General features: G+C 36.5%; 1 long non-coding RNA gene across 1 annotated transcript in view; it reads left to right on the top strand.

Moving 5' to 3' along the window:
- Positions 1 to 12547, top strand: part of LOC131381207 (uncharacterized) — a 56695-nt gene extending 44148 nt beyond the window's left edge. Inside the window, exon 5 of the long non-coding RNA XR_009209780.1 lies at positions 11963 to 12547. This is a non-coding gene — a long non-coding RNA (uncharacterized LOC131381207). The remainder of the gene's footprint in view (positions 1 to 11962) is intronic.
- The last annotated feature ends 10313 nt before the right edge of the window (positions 12548 to 22860 follow it).

Raw genomic sequence — 22860 nt, forward strand, 5'->3', positions numbered from 1 at the left:
TATTTCATAGCATCCCATCATCAGTCAAAGTCTCTTCTTTGACCTGCTTCCCTCAAATGGAAAAATAAATTTATCTTTACTCCAATGCCAGCTAAGTGCTGATGACTCTCAACTACGTCCTGGCTTCTCTCATTTAAGCTTAGACCCAAATATTAAACTGTTCATGCACATCTTCACCTGGATGTCATAAAAATGTTACCATGTCCAATAGTAGATTCCTTCCTCCGCAGACAGTGGGCATTCACTGTGTGTTGTCTACCCAACACCAGTTTGTCTTTCTTGATGGCTGCTTGGTTTTATTTTGGAAAAATCTCTCTCTCTCTCATTTGAATGCATTTTTATCAGACCAGGAGCTCTGCCTTCTCACTGCAGATGCCAAAGGAGTGTTTAGGGAATGTAAAAGGCTATTTTTGCAGGTATTTTAATTTACCATATTGTAGTCTAAGGGTGAGCATGTTTCTGAAACAGACAATTGGATTCTCTCTCCATCATTCTGGATATTGTAATACAAGAACCAAAAACTTGAAGTCCACTTATTTCAATGATGGCATCCCGCTTGCATGGTTGAGCAGTTCTTGCTGCTTCGGTTTCTTTTCTGGATGCTGTCCTATTTTCATGGCTACTATTCTAACTCTGCCCCATCTGATATCTTCCTGTGTTAGTTATTTGTTGATGTAAAGCAAATTACCTCAAAATGAAACAACTCAAAATGACCACGTTGATTGTTTCTTACAGTGTCTGTGGCTCAGAAATTTGGGAGTGGTTTAGCTGGCTGCCTCCAGCTCTAGTTTTCTAATGAGATTGCAATCATGCTGTTGGTGGGGCTGCAGCTATTGCCAGCCTCAGCTGGGGCAGGTGAGCTCACTCATGTGGCTGTTGGCAGACCTCAGAAAGTTTGTTTCCAAACTTGCTATATGGGCCTCTCTACAAGGTTTTCTTACAGCATGGCAGCTGGGTTTTACGAGGGTTGGTGATCCAAGAGGGAAAGAGAGAATATCCATGATTAAAACCACAGCATTCTTGTTAATCTAATCCCTGAGGTAATATCCCATCACTTCGGCTTATTCTATTCATTAGAAGTAAGTCAATAAATTCAGCCCACAGTCAGTGGAAGGGGATTATACAAGGCTGTGAATTCTAGGGGATTTACATGATTGGGAAACATCTTAGAGGCTGCCTTTCCCAACATGTTTCCTTTCTACCTAAGATAGCCAACATTGCCTTCTATTGATTGCAGCCTTACAACTCTAATGGATAAACTATGTAAGCAGTACCCTTTTTTTCTGTATTCCTATGTGGTTTTTTTGCCATTATGATCTTACACCCAAAGTCCAAATCTCGGAGTAATGTTTATCACCTCGCCCTCCCTAACTCCCCACATCAAATATCTTTCTATATTCCAACCATTCAGTTTCTAAAACCACTTCAGTTGAGGGGAATCTTCATGACTGCACTCTTCTATCTTATTATCTGAACCTTTTTCCTCTAGAATTTATGCTTCTATTCCTGCTTTTAATTTCCTGAACATTTTCCATGTATATAATTATTTCTTGTTGTTCCTATGGCTCTTTCAGCCTGAAACACCTTTTCCTTCATCTCTCCAGTCCCACATTACACTTCTCCTAGTGTGTTCTTTTAGGGCCAGCTTAGTCATCACCTTACCTAGAAAACTGCCTCTTATTTCCCAAGTCTGAGTAGTGTATTTTCATTGTAGACTCACAGTGTTATCTGAATCTTTGTTAATGCACTTGTCACATGTTATTATACTACCTGATATATGTCTATCTTCCCTGTAAGACTGTGAAATTGTGAGTAAAAACTCTACTTTTGTGTTTATTTTGTGATCTTCATGTCTTGCACATACCTCTTGTATTATGATTTGTATTATAATTCTCAAAATATTATAGATAAGCTGCAAACAAATTTTATATCAACACCCTACATGATTCAATAAAGATAGTTATATTTGCTCATAACTAAAATTAAATAGCATGAGAATCAATGTGGAGAGTAAGTCGTTGAAAGTAACACTGTGTTAAATTTAGGGCACACGTTGAATTGGAAATTCAGGAATTCAGTAGTCTACTAGGAAAATAATGGAGAATTACAGCAATTAGATAACTATTTTATCATAATCGCAAATCCTTTTCAATTATATATGCAGTTTATTATATGAAATGGTTTTATATAAATTACCATAAGAGTAAATTTAGAGCTAGTGAAAACCTGAAGATTAGCAGAGGCTTGCAGGGCACAATGAAGACTTTGCAATTTTTGATGATTAGAGATTACATAAACTTAATGTGTAAGGTTGTTTCCAAAACTCAGATATTAGAAATGATTGATATCCACATGCCATGCATACAAAGTAGAGCCAGAGGACTTAGTGATATTAAGAGATGTCGTCACTAGTGATGATGACATAAAGTGTGACTTCCAAGTGATACAATGGCCATGAGGCTTGACTTTTCCTTTCTCCTTTCACTTGAAACGCCTTACCTTGACTGTCTACATTTGCTTTTTTCCACTAAGAAATTAGGTTCTTACTCTCAGCTAAAATATAACACACTAGAAAAGCATTAGGAGATATACCTAATGTAAATGACGAGTTAATGGGTGCAGCACACCAACATGGCACATGTATATGTATGTAACAGACCTGCACGTTGTGCACATGTACCCTAGAACTTAAAGTATAATAAAAAAAGAAAAAAGGGAAAATTATACTTTAATTGAATAATTCTCTAAAGGCTAGCTTTGCATCTAGATTTTTTGAGCAGCAAGTTTTATGCTTTGTAGTGTTTGCCTAAATATATTTTTCTCCTGAGTTAAATAAAGTTTATATTAACATTTCAAAATAAAATTTATCCAATTAGAGTAGACAATTTAATTGGCATACATATTTAGACTTATTCATCTCTTTTCAAAACCTTATCTGCACATTAAAATTACCTTTTACCTGGTCCTTTTTTAATTTGTAAAATAGAAATGTATCTCTACTGATTATCTTGTCAATAGATTCTTTAAACATCTTTTATGAATATAATATTGAAGCATAAAAATTTTTAATTTAATATTTAAAATATTTATGCTTATATAATCATTTTATTACAAATGAAAACAACTTATTAGACATTAAACAATTTCAATAGATATTTCCCACCAGAGAATATGTATCAATAAAAAAGAAAAAATCATGTTCATGCTTCATTTATTTTTAATCAAATTTCAATATTTGAGTCTTACAAAGATTGCACTTTGTGATTCTTCACATTTGTACATTTTAATCAAATATACATTGTTCACTTTGACAATGTAGTATCATTTACTTATAGAATAAATTTATACTTCTCAGTCCCTACTTATTGTCATCACTTGAAACATTGGCTATTTTTACTGGAGAATGTAACATAAAAATGGACAACACTTTTATTCTTAGAATTTCCTATTTTATCTTTGGAAACTGATAATGTTATTCAACCATGCTTCCAGATTTTTATACTATTTGGCATATTCTTTCCAGAGTTATAAAAATCTGCTCTTTGCATAATGAGACTTCCTTTAATATCCACTTAAAAACCCACAGAGATCATATTCTTTAGATAGGTGAGTAATTCAGGGTAATTTATAGCTTCAGAACATGCAGCACACTTACTTTTTTTGGTGTTAACTGATTTCTATATATTCCACCTAATAGTCTGCTCTTGTTCAGCCATCTTTAATATCTTTCTGATTTGATATTTGTTCCAACCATCTACTTCTCGGGAGTTTCCCCACAGAGCTGTCAACTGAACTATTTTCAACATCTTTATTCAAATTTCGATGCTAAAATTTAAAGTGTATAAAAATCATGTTGAGAATCTTTCCTGTTTTAAGTAAGACATTGTGAAAATAATAAAAATATGTTTTACAGAAATTTTACCCTTTATACTTGTGAAGATCTTTATTATTTATTTAATCATTCATTTATTTATATCTTTTGAGACAATCTGCTCTATTGCCCAGGCTGGAGTGCAGTGGCACGATCACAGCTCATTGCAGCCTCAGCCTACTGCTTGATCCTCCCCCACTGAGTTCCCTGAGTAGCTGGGACCACAGACATGAGCCACCATGCCTGGTTATTTTTATTTTATTTTTTTGGGTTATCCTTAAGTTGCCCAGGCTGGCCTCAAACCACTGGGCTCAAAGGATCCTCCCTCCTGGGCTTCCCAAAGTGTTTGGATTACAAGTGTGATCCACTTTGCCCAGCCATGAGGCTCTTTAGATCCAATGGATAAAGATATTCAATTTTGGTAGAATTGCTGAAAGAAAATAATGTGAGACACATTTCTGAAAATTTCTCTCATATCTAGATGAGAATATCCTTTAATATAAAAAGCAAATTTCTTCACTATGCTTGAAACTTTAAATAGAGCATGTAAGACACTTGCTCATCTGTTTCCTGAAAACCTTTCCCTCTTCACCTTCTCCTCTTTACTTTTGGATTTTTACATTCCAAAATTCTAAGCATTCAGGGTTGTTCAACACACCATGTCCTTTTGTGTCTCCGTATATTTTACTATTCAGATCCATGTGACTTTCTCAACCAGCCTTCCCTCTCTGACAATTCAATTTTTAAAACTTATGAGATGTAATTTTGAATGGATCTTTCCAATCCTTGGCTTTTTCAACTAGAATTCAAGAATGAAGAAAAAGCAACACTAAATACTTTATATTCCAAAGTCATGACCAAGAAACTATAAAAATTATAGACGTAAATGTTTCTGAGAATTTGTTAATAGATGGCCACGCTGGTTCTGGTATTCCACAACCATCACCGCAGGTCCCCACCTATCTATCTCCAACTATATAGCCTTTAGGGAAAAGTAAATGAAGAATTATGTTGCTTTGGGATTTCTGAGATGTTTTATTTTCCATTTCCCAAACCAAGGAAGGGGGGGCAATCTCTTGATTTTGAAGTATGTGTGCGTGTGTGTGTGTGTGTGTGTGTGTGTGTGTGTGTGTAGAGTAGCAGAACAGAATAGATGATCACTCGAGAAACTCTTAAGACTTGAAAATGAGCCACTAAAATGCATTCTGCTGAGGCTGGAGTATCATTTGAGCCCTGAGCAAGACAGCAAGACTTTATCTCTTAAAACAAAAAAGGATCCTGAACCTCTAAGATGGAGGAAAATATGATCTCATTGAATTAGAGTTTGATAACTGGTGCGATCTGAGCATCCTCAAGCTCTGTGCCTTCTGGGTCACCCTTTAACATGGAAATAACATAATTTCCTTAATTTCATCCCCTGTCTCACCTCATTGCAGAAAGCCCTGCTTTGTCCCAAGTTTCCCTGAGCATTCTTACGGCCCTGATTGCCACAGTTTGTGTATATATAATATATATATATATATATATTATATACATACACACACTTCAGTATCAAGATATGATATACATATATTTATATATGTTCAACTTTCATTAAAAGTTCAGGGGGATTAGTGCAGGTTTGTTACATAGGTAAATTTCTGTAATGGGGGTTGGTTGTACAGATTGTTTCATCACCCAGGTATTAGGCCTCATACCCATCAGTTGTTTTACCTGAGCCTCTTCCCCCTCCCACCCTCCACCCTCCAAAATACCCCAGTGTGTGTTGTTCTCTTCTATGTGTCCATGTGTTCTCATCATTTAGCTCCCACTTACACGTGAGAACATACAGTATTTGGTTTTCTGTTCCTGTGTGTGTTTGCTCAGGATAATGGCCTCCAGCTCCATCCATGTCCCTGCAAAGGACATGATCTCATTCTTTTTGATGGCTACATTGTGTACAGATAGAGGACACTGAGATCTTGATCCCTGGCAAGGAGTTTGCTAAATTGTGGAATTAGCAATATAATCAGGCTGGGGACAGTATGGGTAGAATATTCGTAGGAAAACTTGACATATGTCACCTGTTTGTTGGGGACAACTATGAGCACAGAGCTTGGTTCTTTCTTTGCTGGAAATATTTGAGGGTGAAATGCTGGTTTAAGCAGCCCATGTCTCCAGAATGAGAAGGGATAGTCGTATGCTTGAAAAGGAGGAGAGAATACCTTCAAACCCAGAGTTATTAACAGCCTTCAAAAACCAACAGAGGATGTAAAAAGCCCTTATAAATTCCTTACTCAAAAACAAAAAAACTCAAGACTATTTTCCCTGCAGATGTATTATTGTTCATATGTCTTTTATTGAAAATATGGCAGAACATTTCAAAATGTATTTCTGTGAATGTATTCTTCACATTCCTGAATACATTAAAAACGTATTCAGTTAATCTATTCAAATTACATAGCTAACAAATATACTGAAAATATATTCTTATATTCTAATGCTGTATTTATTGGGTACATTTATTTATTGAGTTTGATACTTATGAGGGATATATTATTTGTATACAGTCTTTTTCTCTTGATGCAGGAACCGAGAGATAGGATAGAGATGTATTAACAATACTTAAAATGCTGTTATATAAAAGAGAGAGAACTAGATACTGGAAGTTAACAGAAAAAAGTTTGTCCTAGAACCAAATCATACCCTCCCCACCCCTCATCCACTACTCTAACAATCTGTAGTTGAAAACCTAGTGAAAACCCAGCGACCTTTCCTCACCCACTTCACAATCCCAAGTACAAGCCTATTGAGGGAAGGGTAGGAGATAGGATTTGAGGAGGGTTGAGGTTAGTATTTTCATCCAGGCTAGGCAGAATCCTTAGAATATCAAAGTGAATGAAAAGTCATGGTATCACCCTAAGCTATCATTAAGGAATCGGCTTCCCATTAGGAAAGGAAAATGTAAAACTGTACATTCTGGGACAGTAAAAAGAGATAAATCAAACTATTTTGCATGTGTACATTCCATACTTGAGCTTGTTTAATAGCCATTCAGATCCCATATCACTGCTTTGGGAAAAGAGATTTTTGGGCAACTTGGTCTCATCTAGTCTAAAGAGCCATGAACTTCAGAAAGTGACAGAATGTAACATTCATCGATTTCCTAGTTTGTGGACATAGTTATATTATTCCCTGTCTTAGGGTTTTAGCTAAATAAGAAAATTAGACCATTAATATCATCCTAGCAAGACGCATTTGGCACATGGTTGGGATCTCAAATCTATTTTTTCCTCTTAGTACAAAACTTTCCTGACAGACTTACTTTCTGGCAATCAGGTTTTTTCTCTTTATTAACTTCCATTTTTTTTACTTGTTATCTCAACTAGTGCCATTATAATGCTGTATTGTAAGAAATAGTAATCACAACATTTTTCCTACTACTTTGTCATCCCTTTGACTTTAGGCATATAATAATGAAAGCTTCACTCGCCAGCACTATTCCTGCCATTTCAAGTCTGCAAACAATATTATCTGCTTGCTATGCTCTAGGTATTTGTGATGCAGATAGAAAAAGGAAAAGTGTCTCTTACAAAGGAGAATACAGCAAAGACAGAAAAATAAACAGGGAATTTCTATAGAATAAATGTATGCTTAAAGAGTATGGCTGTTCACGAAAAAAGGCTTGCTTAGAGAAGTGGTGGTAACCCCATTTCAATGGGCAGTATGCATATTCTTTTGTTTTCGTGTAGAACTAATGCGTCTCAATCTTGAATGTAAGTAGAGATTAGATAGTTGAAGGAACAAAAGTACATTGTAGGTCAGGGGTTGGGACTTTTTCTATAATAGGCCTAATAGCAAATATTTTAGGCATTGAAGGCCGTGTGTTGGCCTTTACATTTTTCAACTTTACTCTTGTAGTGCAAAAATAGACATTAACAACATATGCGGCAATGAGTGTAACTGTGTTCTAACAAAATCACACAGGCAGAGGACTGACTCTTGTTGTAGGCAAATATATTAACATGAAAGGGTAGATAAATATGGTTTGCAGAGGGATCTCTTTGTATCACCTAGTTTAACTCTCATCACTCTCAAACTTCCACTTTACAAATTATTAATAGCTAATTATTTGGTTATCAATGTGCCAACTTTGATAATTGTATTAATAAGCAATTCTAAGAAAATTAACCCTAACCTTTAAAATTACCATTTCTTTGGTTATTAATGATATGTAAAGTGGAAGTTTGAGAGTGATGAGAGTTACACTAGGTGATACAAAGAGATGGAAGAATGAAAAACTTTGTCACTATTAGCAGATTGACTGTTGTCAGTAAGTCAGAGTGAGGAAGGATGGCTAAAGGGTTATAGTGATGATATTAGAAGCAGAATTGCCTAGGAGACTGTTGAAAGGAATAGCTTCTAAGCTTATGCTATATAATAATAGGGAAAGGAGCATGGTAGGCTGAGAATTCAAGTGGAAAAAACTTTCTTCAGCTGGCCGGATGCAGTGGCTCACGTCTGTAATCTCAGCACTTTGGGAGGCTGAGGTGGGCAGATCACAAGGTCAGGAGTTCAAGACCAGCCTGGCCAACATAGTGAACCCCTGTGTCTACTAAAAATACAAAAAAAAAACAACAAATTAGTCATGCGTGACGGCGGGCACCTGTAATCCCAGTTACTCGGGAGCCTGAGGCAGCAGAATCGCTTGAACTCAGGAGGCGGAGGTTGCAGCGAGCGGAGATCACGCCACTGCAACCCAGCCTGGGCAACAGTGTGAGATTCCATCTAAAAAAAAAAAGAAAAGTTTCTTCGACTAAGCCTTTCCATTGATGAACTATCATAATATGTGCCAGGGTGGCAAGTAGGCATTTAAATCAGGGTTATGGCATATATCCTTTTAGGTGTATCCTTTTAGGTGTATATATATCCTTTTAGGTGTCTCATCATTTTAGGTGTATCATCTTTTAGGTGTATCATATATCCTTTTAGGTGTATCCTCCTTGAGGCTTGATGGATATATATCCTTTTAGGTGTATCATCCTTTTAGGTGTAACACCTATATCCTTTTAGGTGTATATATCCTTTTAGGTGTATCATCCTTGAGGCTTGATGGAAGTTTATTTAAAGGGGCCAAATGGAGAAAGAACAATTATGAGGTTGTCCAAGTGAAAGCTGATGAGAGATTGTTATAAGACAGCATTGATGGCGACCGTGAAGGCAGGCAAATATTTTAGAGATAAATTTTGTTGAATTGGTCACGGATAATTATCAAGAGAAATTGAAACAATGTTGCATAATCTTAGTATGCTAACTTAAGCTCATTTTTGAATATTCAAGAGGTTAAAAATATCAAAAATAGAGAAAATTGGGTATATGTGTGTACAGGAAACTTAATTGTTAAAAATAGTAATATTTTAAATATTAATTAGATAAATAGAACACAGATGAATGATAATAAAATTAATGTCTCTCAATAGGAAAAGTGTAATTGATCATTTTTTGGTGGAATTTAATGCCTTGTTTTCTAAAGATTAAGATTGGTGACAGGCTGTGTTTATACGGCATTTGTCTTTTTTTTCTGAAGAAATTATAGACTTTACTTGAAATGTCAGTGTTTTCAGTCTCTTTCCTTACAAAGATAAATGTTGCATCACATTTAAATTATGATATCTTTATCCTTCTCATTGAGGGAAAAAGAGAGAACGAGAAAGCACTATAGAAGAATGAGTCAAAAGTGTTGGATGAATGACTTTATACTCCCATGTAGCTAATTGTAAATTTTCAAGGGCAAAAAATTGACAATGACTTTAATAGGTCTTGTGGCTTTGTACATATATATTTTGACATATGCCTCTAGGTCGGTGCCACAAACACATTTGGTTTCTTCCTTTCTGGGAAGCACAGTGCTACTCAGCATGAAGTATGACAAGAGTGATTGGTAGAGGGTCTTTCAAAGGATTTAGAACCATCACGGAGGGAAGAATAAGAAAGAAATGTCATTTATAAGATCCAAAGAAGAACAAAGTACCCATTAAGAACTGAGACGTGAACATCACTTAATGGTGTCTCCTAGGTAGTCTCATGTATCACTTGAAACTTACTGAAACTTTAAGCACAGAGTGCAATAGGGTGAAATTAAAGGTCGAAAACTTTACATTTCCTTTCTGGAATGAGTTTCCAGAAAGAATAGCTAAAGTTATGATTCATCTTGGTGTTTTATTTGTAGTTGTTATTTTGAGGGAATGCATATCATGTAAGTCTCTACATTTTACTTACTATTTGGGGGCATTGTGTCGCTATTTATAATTTACAAAGTGTTTTGAAAGCAAGATCTAGATGAGGAATAGTTCTAAAGTCATAGGATAGTGTCAGGAACCAGTTTGCATAAACTTCATCTTCCTTAACATATCACCAATCATTGAAAGCAGAAAGCAAATTTGGAAAATTTCCTCATGTCATGTTAAGGAAATTATTGGGTTTGAATTTTTGCTTTTGAATCATTGCTTTTGAATTTTTCGGAATCTAAATAGTAGGGCATTTGCCACTTCCTCTAATATATTTGTCTCAAAGATGAAAAAACAATTCTGATCCATACTAGTGAAGTCATTTAAATAACAAGGTTGTTTCCAATTGTATTATATATTTATTTGCATTCCAAGTTTATTTCCCCAAATTTGAAAGGGACATGTAATTACACATAATCCTAAAACTTTTGAAAAATTTAATAACATGTTAACTGAAAGATGTAGAAAGTAAATCTAATATAGATTTAAAAATACAAATCTAGAGAAACATAATCAGTTACAAGAGAAGTAAAGAAAGTACATGGCACAGAATTAAGCCTATGATTTAAACTAGCTGCAAAGTCAAGATTCAAATTCCTATTATGCAACAAATCAGCTGTAAACTTGAGAAAAATATTTTTTCTCTCTCTGCCCTATGTCATTCATTTGTAAAATCATCTACCTGCCAGGAGTGTAGTAAAGATTAAATTAATTATGAGATATAAATTACTTAGAAAAACATATAGCACATATTAAATAACGATTAAAGGTTATCTGTTTTCAATTATTAGTTATCAATATTCCATTCTTGTAAAAAGAAATTTGATAATCATTTATTTTGTGTATTTTATTCATGGTTTTTCATGTCTATTTCCATGACATACAAGTTTAATATAGCTTATAAAAATGACTAAGTTATACACAGATATTAAATTTCAAATGTAATGCTCTAATATAAAAAACATTCTGTTTCAGAAAGAAATGAAGTTACACTGTTTTCATGTAAATGTTCACGTAGTGATTGATACTTCATTGAAAATAAAATGAAGAGTTGACATAATTCCTCAGCTAATATAGTCTCAAATCTTTATACTGAAAGTGAAATCTTTATACTGCATGTAACATTTGTTCTTGCTGGAAGTTATCTAGAGTTATAGTAATCACAATGCTAAAAAAAGGAAATATATATTTAAGTATCCAGAGAAGTATTTAGGCATATAGATATCCTTAGTTATGTACATGCTTAGAAGATCGTGTTCCCAATTCAAGTTTAGTATATATACATACTTTATATATATATATATATGTATAAAATACATATATGTATATATTTTTTACAGGTGAATGTGTGTATATACATAAAGCTAAGTATACATGTATATTTATTATATATATAATAGATATATACCCCAACTATGCTTCAGTATTTAGAGATAATGAAACAGAAAATTACTGAAAACAACCTTTATTTTTAAGAACAGGAGAATATAATGTTTCCCAAATTAAGATGGGAGCATTTGTTTGTTTTAACACTGAGGTACCTATGGCAGCTGTGTTACTCTTGCTACACTTCAAATTCCTTGGGTAGGATGACACCATTGTAGTTTACTGGATTCTTTCCTCTCTGTTTTGGTTTGTGTCCTCGGTTTTTTTGTAGGGTGACTGGATGTGTCTCCTGGTATATAAGCCAACATAAACAGAACTTTCAATAGGTCATGCTTAATAAAAACAGAATGGATGTGATCTTTCTGTTCAAATTAAGGTATCCTATATGCCTGTGGGTTAGATTAAACGGCATTACTCTGATATTAACCTTGTTTTTCAGTCTTTCCCAGATTTCCTAAACTTCCTAGAGAAAATGGTCTTCTCCCTGGCTCAGCAAGAAGATGAACTTTAAACACTGAGAAGGTGGTCATCTCCCTGGCTCAACCAGAAGATGGACTTTAAACACTACTCTCAATGACTTGATGTTCCCATCACTACTCCTATCATAAAGGGAGGGGACCCAGACACCGAGAATTTTATGATAGTGTGAACTGTCTGGTATGTCATTTAAGTAAGCCTGTTGCTGAAATATTTTCCATGTTATTAGAAAGAGCTGAAGAGAGGGGTTGAGATGGCTTCTTTATTTTTTGTCTTTTGGGGATTAAAGGAACCTGGTTCAACAAGGGCCTACACGTAAGTCTCTTGTTGTATCAGAGTACAATTTAGGACTGCTCCTGAGGAAGGAATTAGCTAGAAATCTAGAGAGTAAGGGTAACAGATTTACAGTAGAATAACAGCCTCAGTATTTTTGGTTCCTCTCCAGTAAAGATCACAGAGAATATTGCTAAATCGCTAAAACACCTTTGCAATAACGTAAGTGCTTACAGCTATATACCAGTGTAGCTCAGTTACTAAACTGGAGTAAAATAATTTCTCTTGTGTAGAAAAATTGGTTGGCTGTGGTTTTATAGCAGATTTGCAATTATTAATAGTTATGCCAATAATCATTTAACGGTGCATATATTAATATATATGGAAAGACAATGTGTATAGACAGATGTGTAAAATTGAAAAATAAACATATAACAAGAGAGAAACATCTATTGAACAGACAATATACATATACATCAAACACAACAGCAGTTTTAGTGACCATAATATTTATTTCTCATTTTTACATTGGTTACATTAGTGACAACTGAAAATGACAGTTGGCAATGCAGCTAACAGTTTCAATAAAAGTATAAAACAAAAGACTGTGTACAAAGCACGTGTCTTTCTGCTTTTGTAATCTTCCGTTGGAAAAAATTTACACACCTAAGTAACCATCTGTTTTCTTCAAGAAAAAATCATTCTTATTTCTCTCTCTCATCTTGAAAACAGCTGTCAGCCAGGAGGGCAGAGCTGAAATTTATTGTCATATCACATGAAGCATAGAACAGACTCCGCTGCTCCTTAAGATTCAAAACTTTGCCTCTCACAAAGTTACCTTTTATTTTCCTCTTGTTCGTCACTCATCTCCCCTACTGTGCTCTTTTTATTTCTTTTACTATTAATAAGAAAATTTGTGGATGAATGTATTATTGAATGCCTACCTTAGTACAAAAATTCAAGAAGTATTTGAATATTGCATCATTGGCTTTAGAAAACAAATATTTATAGGCCATTTCAACTTCGTATATATATATATATATAATTTAATTTTCACAAATTGAACATACCCACAAAACTAGCATCCGAATCAAGAATGCAAATACTGCCAACATTCCAGAAGTTTCTACAATACTTCATTCGGATCACTACCTGCCTGCTCAAAAGATAACCATTACGGCCAGGCATGATGGCTCACACCTGTAATCCCAGCACTTTGGGAGGCCGAGGCAGGTGGATCACCTGAAATCAGGAGTTTGAGACCAGCCTGGCCAACATGGTGAAACCCCATCTCTACTAAATATGAAAAAAAAAAAAAAATTTAGCCGGGCGTGGTGGCGCACGCCTGTAATCCCAGCTACTCGGGAGGCTGAGGTGGCAGAACTGCTTGAACCTGGGAGGCAGAGGCTGCAGTGAGCCGAGATTGTGCCACTGCACTCCAGCCTAGGCTACACAGCAAGACCTGGTCTCAAAAAAACAAACAAACAAAAAAACTATTACTCTTTTTTTTTTTGCCTTTTTTACCTTCTGTAATTTATTTTTTTCTTATTCCTGATTCAATTATATCAGGCATTGTTAAAATTGAATTAAAATCTGAACACAGTGAAATGTACAAATATTAAGTATACAATTTGATGAGCTTTACAAATGTACATACCTCCGTACATATCTCAATTGCGATAGAGTCACCCAAGAAAATTTCCTTGTGCTTTCTTATTATAGCCAGTCCATACACACCACAGACAAAAACATTTTCCGATTTCCATTACCTTAAATTCACTTTGCCCAATTTTAGCCTGTCACATAAATGAAATCATGTAACATGCATATTTTGGGGGAGTCTGACTTCTTTCACAATCAAGATGTCATTTCAAAATTTCGTCCATGTTTCCTCATAACTCGGAGGCACCAGCCAGCTAATTGGGAATGATGGTTTGTAGCATTCCTAGAATAACAAAGCTGAATACAGAAAGCTGAGTTTGAAGCAGAGACACAATAGCTTAAGAATTGGCACAAGCCAAGAGGTAAATATAAAGGTTATTATAATAATTGGTGACTTCAAAATAGCTGTGGTAGCCTCAGACCAGAAGCTAGCTCAAACAAACCAACAAACAAACAAACCAAACACCAGCATAGAAACACTGAGATAACTGACATCAGAATTTGGAAGTTGGAAGATATTTCCACTAACTATAAGGTTAATGGAACTAGGTTGGGAAAAGTAATTATGCACTTGGAAATAGTTTACTTATGTAGTGGAGCAGAGTCCACAACAAAAGACAGAAATAAATTTCATTTAAAGTCTGACCCAGAGAACCCAGGTTTCTACTAACTGGAAAACCAGATAGTTACCATTATGATGGACAGTTGATACAAGGAGGTTTTTGTACTCTTGCCCATAGTTTTACAGCCATTTGGGGATTTCAAGTCTAAGAAATCAATGCAGCAGAGCGTCAGAAAGACTGAAAATGGTGTCGAAGTATACAGCATTGCAACCTGTAAGCAATTTTATAAAAAAAAATCACTTTCAGCAGGATGGATATGAGAATATTCTTGGAAATAGTGAATTCTCAACATCATGTTGTTCTTTATTTTAAATCATCAGAAAACTAAGCAATAATCTTATTTGAGGCTGCATACAAGAAACCTGTGTTCTATGAATGCAATTGTCTTATGGGAATAGAACAGAATACCATACTCTAAAGATAAACTTGTCAAGTGTAGATATGGGCAAGCCTAGATTTAACCAGTGCTTATGTGAAAAGTATGCCCAGGTGGGGATATTCTTATATATTCTTGGTTGGTGGAAATAATGGATCTGAATAAAATATTTTTCTTGCTATATCTGTAATAAATAATTTAATATAATAAAACAAACGCAGCACAGCTTCTATACAATTTTCTATAAAGTGAAGAAAGTGATACCGTAAAAATGTGTGAAAAAAGCAAATACCTGAAAGTTATCTACTGCAGAAATCCAAATAAATTGGTATATTTTTTCATATAAAAAGTGGACTTTATGAAAGAAAAACATACATGAGTAAGCGAAAAATAGGCTGTTTGCCTAAATTTAAGAATTTTTGGTTGAAATTAGTAGAAATCCATTTCTACCAAGATGGAAGGGAGGGAGTAGGGGAACAGGGAGCTTTTATGAAAGTATCCAGGGCTGTGCCACAGAATTCAAGGGCAACAAATCTTCTAAGGGGACTCTGCAGAAAATGGAAAATCTTTGGGAATCTAGCGTGAAGTCACAGCACCGCTCCTTTAGGTATATGTCGTTGCATTTGCCTCAGTTTTCTGGCCACTGGGCAGCTGCACAAGCAATGCAAGCCTGACAACGTTCTGGGCTACGTTACCCGGAACTCCACAGCAAAGATCGCTTGCCAGTGTTGTTCCCTACCAAGATGAAATGTCCAGGCCTTTACATCCTCACCTCCGCTTATAACTGGATATGGACTGTCCTGGGTGGCATGTGACCTTCAGGGAGGCAGCTGTCTGCCGCTGAGACAAACCACAGAAAGGTGACAGTTGGAGATGTCACCAGACTGCGTTCCCTGAAGCCTGGCAGCGAGCACTTTCTCGAAGGGGCATCTAGAAGGAACATCCCCCTGACTACCACAATGCACCCCCTTTGCCTCTTAGATCCACTTTTTCATATATTTTCGGCAATTAGCTTCTCCAAGAATTCACGACACTCTTTTTATAGGGTAAAAGTAGCAGATTACTTAAGTGAACTATAGCCCTCGTGCTGTACTTAATTCTCAGGGACCCAGTGATACTTATAGACTCTTTCGTCCACTTTTCATTTTCTTTCCCCTTTATGCTCAGCTACTCCCTCTGCTGGCCTCATGGATGACTTACCTCATGATGAGACCTAGACCGTCATCCCTGAGGGCGTGACTTCCTGTTCATCACAGCTTCTCGGGCCACATTGCTGTATCTGTCTTTTTGCAATTGTCACAACTGGGTGAAGAATTACCAAGACCTACTTAACTAGATTATCTGGGTGCCACAAATATTCACTGCTCCATTGTATAACAGCACTTTTGCCTTTTCCTCAACATGAAGGTCAATTATCATTGCCAAGATTGTGACTCCACTTCTTGTCTGCTTGTCCTTGGAACAAAAACCTCAAAGTGCCCAGGGGACAGCTGTGCCCAGTTTCTAGCTCAGTTGGAAACTTACTTTTTCTAACCCCTTTGGGAACCTGGATGTCTACTCAAAAGCGTCCAGAGTCGCAGGCATGGGAAGTACAAAGTCCCATGGTGGGTCATTAGAATACTGACCTCTGCTTCCCTTCCTTGTATCACAAAACCATATATTCTTTCTTTAGGCCACAGAATCACATAATGGTGTGTGATTCAAGGTATACACTACCTCCTAGAGGATGGCATCTATAGTAGTCTGTTCTCACGCTGCTAATACAGACATACCAGAGACTGGGCAATTTACAAAGAAAAAGAGGTTTAATGGACTCACAGTTCCATATGGCTGGGGAGGCCTCACCATCAGGGCAGAAGGCAAAAGGCACATCTTACATGGCAGCAGGCAAGACAGAACATGTGGAGGGGAACTCCTGTTTATAAAATCATCAGATCTCATGAGGCTTATTCACTATCACGAAAACAGCATGGGAAAAACCCACCCCCATAATTCAACTACCTCCCACCAGGTGCCTCCCACCAGGTGCCTCCCATGATATATGGGGACTATCACAATTCAAGGTGAGATTTGGGTGGGGACACAGACCCAAACCATATCAGCATCTCATCTCCACAGAATATGGCCTCTAGACTGGGGATTCAGAAATGTATCCGCCATTGCTTCAGTTCTGTATCAGGCCAGCAGGTGCTGAGTGGTGATCTTATGTGATCTGAGCAGTGGATCTCACAGTCAGGGCCTACTTATATCCTGAAAAGTGGGTCCATTGATCTCAGGTGATATTAGACAGGATCCTGGCTAGTAAATTAGACACTGTAAATGCTAAAATAGTGGTGCTTCTTGAGGCTCTTAGGGGAAGAGAAATCAATATCCAGAATGTTTTTTTCTATTTCTGTGAGAATAGACTGCTGGCTATCCTTATATGAAAGAGGCTAAGGTGGATACTTTCCCAGCAAGTGGCTGGATGGTGGCCTAGAAGAATAGTGCCACGGTGAGGGGTCAGCCTTAGCGCTTATTGCTATCAGGTTGGCTGTTCGGCAATGGAAATAGCTGGATTATCCATGAAAAGTGAGAATCCACTCTGTTGGGTCCATGCATATTCTCCATGTCTACTACAGTGACCACTTCTTTTGTGTGCCTATTGTGTTAATTCTGAAGTAGTCAATGGCAGAGGCTGATGGATGTCAACCTACCAGTCATTTTGTCTAGTTTGTTATTTAATTCAACATCTGAGACCAAAACGTTCTTTGGTATCTGTTAATATGTTATAAAAAGATCATCATAGTTTGTGCCCACTCCCATGTGTCTATCTTCATGCCTCTAACCCTGAGTTCCTTGCCTCTTATTTTCCAATCCTTTTCTTTCTAAGCCTCTGAACAACTAGCCAGGCCATTACCCTCTGGCCATAAGGCCATAGACTTGCTAATACCACGGTCCTTTTTTGTGTGTATAAAGTACATGATAGGATGCTGCTCCTGAAACTCTGCCCACTGGGAGCATTTTCCGCGCCTCTGTCTTTCATGATCACCCCAGAAAGAAGCATACAGAAGCTGCTATCTATTTTTGACTTGTAATCACATACTGAGCCAGCTCATCTGTAATTTAAATGGGCGTTTTGCTCCTTTCTTAAAGTGCTCCTACATCCAGGCAAGAGTTGAAAGAAGAGTATGGGTACAACAGTGTTGAAAGCCACAGATTTCTGGTGAGCTTCCCTTTTAGGAGACACGTTTAAGGTTTTTTGTTGCATAATGGGCAGGTATAATGTAAACTTTTTCTTTCTTTTCTACAAAAGCTTCAGTAAATTTTCCATCACTTAAGAATGCTTTGTTCAAACAAAGTCTTCTTGGGATTTTCAAAGAAATGAAAATGTTGAAGCTGACACTTTGATTACTGACACTTTGATTACACTTTCAGTGTAGAAAAGTAACTTGATTTTTAAATGACTGTTGAAGAGATTAATGGAAGGAAGAGAGTAAAGACGGATTTTAGAGTGGATATTAGAACAAAATGAAAATATTTTTGATCAGGAAGATTTTAGAAAGCTAAAAATAACTTATAAGACTGAATAATGGTCTCCAGAGATGTTCATGTCTTAATCCCCAGAATCTGTGACTGTTAGTTGATATCACAAGAGAAACTTTGCAGTTGTGATAAAGTTAAATGAGGAGATTAACCAAGATTACCCAGGTGGGCCCCTCTGAAGTCAGAAGACAATGTAATTACAGAAGCAAAGGGGTAGAGAATGATACTTGAAGATGTTGCGCTTCTAGCTTTGACGACGTCTAGAAAGGCAGTCTCTGGAAACTGGGAAGGGCAGGGAAGCAAAGTCTCCCTGGATCCTGCAGAGGACACAGCCCTGGTGATGCATTTCAAACTTCTACCCTCCAGAAGGATCAAATTCTACAAATATGTACAAATATGTGTCTTTTCAAGCCCCTAAACTAGTGGGCATTTGTTATAGCAGCAATAAAAAATGAAGACCATGTGCTATTTTGAAATCTGACTCTTGTGAGAAGCCAGTTAAGTATTTATTTTGTCGACAATTGGCTTTTGCTCTCTCTGGATGTTAAAAATATTTTTGTCATTAATACACTTTGAATACTCAGTCCTAAGTAATATAAGTAGCGTGACCTTTTTTGCCCTTTCCCTCTCCAGGCACAACATGAAGAATAACTCAATGATTTGCCGAAAAGAAGAGAAATATATTATCCCTTCAGTTCCTACACTTACTTGTTTCCTCATCTTCAAGAATGAAAGGAATTCAGCATACACATATATTTATATTCTTTACAAATTATATTCATGTGCAACTATATAATGTATAATCATATTCATGCATTACCTGTACAAACAAATGTACACATTTAAAATATAAAAAATAAGATGAAAATGGAATCAATATATCACAAGTGATTGAAATATCTAATACTTTCTTTCAGCAAATCACTGGATCATACTGCAGATCCCTTGAATTTCTGCTCCTCTCATTACAAACTGTTGTATTAGATGACCAATACACATCTTTTCCTACTATTTAATGATTCTCTCCTTCTTCTATTGTGAGCTCGTTTTGCTGTTAATGACAAATATAGTACAGATTTCGTTAGATGCTATGGAGTATGAGGCAGAATAAGCAATGTGACTAATCCTCATTGTGCATTCTCAAGCTGACTCCCAGTACTCTGTTTTCATGTCTCCTGAGCACTGTTCTTATTAAAATTGTCTACTTCTGCAATATTTTAGTGAAAGGTATTAGGATGCAATATATTTTCTTTTTAACTTGCAAAGGTGATGAACGAAAATGATATGATCATTTGGTTAATGATATCAATTTATCAGCGTGAATATGTATTTTAAAAAATCACATACTGTTACGGCAGGAAATAAACTGAAGTTTCTTATATTTTGAAAAAAATCAGATAATATACATGCCATAACTAAAATGATACTTTGTTGAATGAATCTATTTTAATCACAGTATGAGGATGCCAATCTCATTTTTTTAATATATATTTCAAAGTGAAATGTAAAATGAAGCTTTCCATTTCTAAAAATTCTTGTGTTTCTTTCAAAGTTTTTGGCCTCCAGAAACCCTACATGACCTAACCTATCATTACAATGTGTTATAATTTACATGAAAGGGGAAAAAAACAACCCATAGATATAGCCATTAATGAGATGACTTAAACTATCTGCCAACATTGAATAATTTAAGTGCAAAATGACTTTAAAAGGACTGTGGTGTTTTAAAATTTCATCCTCTTGAATTATCAGAAAAAAGTTTCCAGCTCAACCAAGATAAAATGAATTTTTCCACACTGAGAAACATCAGGGTCTATTTGCTCCACTAAAATTACAGATGGAATTCAAGGCAGTGCAGCAGGTTCAGCGTCTTCCATTTCTTTGAAGCTCAAATCTTTCACTGGATGTTTTGAGGGGTAATGATGAGACTATTGGATTTGAGGATATTCTTAATGATCCATCACAAAGTGAAGTCATGGGAGAGCCACGCTTGATGGTGGAATATAAACTCGGTTTACTGTAATAGTGTGCTGTTCATGGAAACTGAGGGCTGCATCTTGTTTATAGTCATCTTTGTACTGTAATTTGATGTACACAACATTAAAAGTACTGACACTTGAAAAAAAAAAATCTACAAAAACTTGTTTTTTTACAAAGGGCTCTGTAACCTCCCACTGCATGACCGAATTCCTGTCAGTAATATTATGGTCAGGGAGATCAAAGGGAGAAATAATAGGCAACCCCCATTAATGTATCCTTGCTTTCAGGCTTAAATTTGATTTCTTTTTTTTCTAAAATGAGTTATATTGTGATCTGGGGATCAAATTACGACTACAGAATATTTAAATTGCATTTTGCAATTCAAACCAATACCCAGAAATCATTTCTTTTGCATATGATTCGGGGTGGATGTTGATTTCGTATTTACTATTGATTTACTATGTCCAACTGTGATAAAAGGGTAGGATTGTCTAAAAATGACCCCTGAATCTTCACTCTGTGCTGCATGGACAGTGAGCCAGGGAGATCTGTTGGGGAAGAGCACCAGCATGTTGGCCTGGAGACCTTACACCTATCCACATATCCATACAGGCAAAGGCTTAAAACACTGTTCCTCGAGTCTTGGAGGAATAGCTTGTGATTTTCCCTCAACAGGCAAAGATCAGAGGCTTGTGAGGCTCTATCTCAGGGCCATTTCCAAATCATCCTCTTTTTCCCTGGGAGGCTATTTTGAAATAGTTTCTCATTGTTGCCGGGTTCTGAGGGTGTATGTCCCCCCTCCATCTCGGGGTATAGTTGCAGATCATAAAAGGAATTTTGCATTCAAGAACTGAATCTCAGCAGAGTTTTCCACAACCGGTACTGTGATGATTCTGTGACTTTTATGTCAGTGTCATCCTGTTTGGTGTGTGGGATAGGAGCTAGGGAGCTGGCATCTTTGGCTATACTTTCTTGCATGGTCTGTGTAAGTGATAAAACTGTCTGAATCTAAAAAGGCCATTGTGTTTTTACTGGCTGAATCAGTCAGGCCTTGACCCTGGCCTTGTCTGAAGTGTGCTTCCCAGGACCTCCGCCACCGCTCCTCTTCTCATGGAAGCAACTACACTGACATTGATTTTCCTGTGATGCTGAGAGGGATTAAATTTCCCAGACACCCCTGTTTTCAGGTAACTCTAAAGAAAAGCTATCAACCAATGCAGACAGCCTGGCTCTCAAGTCCGAAACTCGTGTGTATCCCTCTTTGAATCAGTTTGTTCTCATGCTTACCTTATCGAAGGTCCCTTCACTCGACTGTAAAGCGATGTGTGTAATCAGGAGCTCACCCAGCCTCCACCCTCCATGTCTCTCTGAGGGATGATGGGAAGATGGGCAAAACATACCTTTTCTTTCTTTGCTGAATCTTGGCTTCTAATTGTCCTTTCTCTGAGACCGTGCATGGCAGTTATGGAAATTGCCCTGATACCTAGTGTATGGGAGGTGGTAACACCGGTGAAATGAACACCTCGCATGCTAATATTTAAAGAAACATGTTTATGGACTGTCACTATATTTGGAGTCAGGGTCTTTATAAAGGTAATTAAGGTTGAATTAGGCTGTGTGAGCCCTACTCCAATTTGACTAGTGTCCACATAAGAAGAATTCAGACACACAAGGAAACATCAAAGGTACACATGTTCAGAGGGACAACCGTGTAAAGACATAGCAAGAGGGCAGCCGTCTGCAAACCCGAGAGAGAGGCCTCAGAAGGACCTAAATCTGATGACAGCTTGATCTCAACTTCAAGCCCCCAGAACTGTGAGAAAATAAATTTCTGTGGTATTTTGTTATGACAACCCTAGCAAGCTAATGTAGATGCTAAATAGGGAAGTTCATGATGGAAGCTGAAATTATGACTGCATTGGAAAGTGATAATTTATTCATCCTTTCTGTAAGAATTATCAGCATCCAATTACCTTTGAAATTAGAAGACCCATGCTCAAATAGTATAGGAGACCTCAGGAGCTAGGAATGGTTGCACAATAACCATTTTAGCATTAATTATGTAAAATATTTATTACTTTGAAATGTAGAACACCTACTATTAGCATTAGTGAATGTCCTAGATATCCATGGAAAATCCTTTATTTTCACTCTAGAAAGTCTTTTGGTCATCCTCATGTGACAATTCTTTCTACTTCTGGATATGTTGTGCTTGTTCAACTATACCCTTGAACAAATATTACTACAAGAACTCAAATATTAAGTTTGCAAAGATAATTTATATACATAATAACAAGCAGAGAGGTGAATAGATGGTAAGCGCTGAAAAAATTATTTATTTTAGTTATATATATTTAAAAGTGTATGCTCAGCTCTTGTAATAAATTATTAGAAAATAGAGGATGCCCAATTGTCATTGGTCTA

This window comes from Hylobates moloch, unplaced genomic scaffold (assembly GCF_009828535.3).
Source record: "Hylobates moloch isolate HMO894 unplaced genomic scaffold, HMol_V3 SCAFFOLD_14, whole genome shotgun sequence".
In the NCBI taxonomy this organism is placed as follows: Eukaryota; Metazoa; Chordata; class Mammalia; order Primates; family Hylobatidae; genus Hylobates; species Hylobates moloch.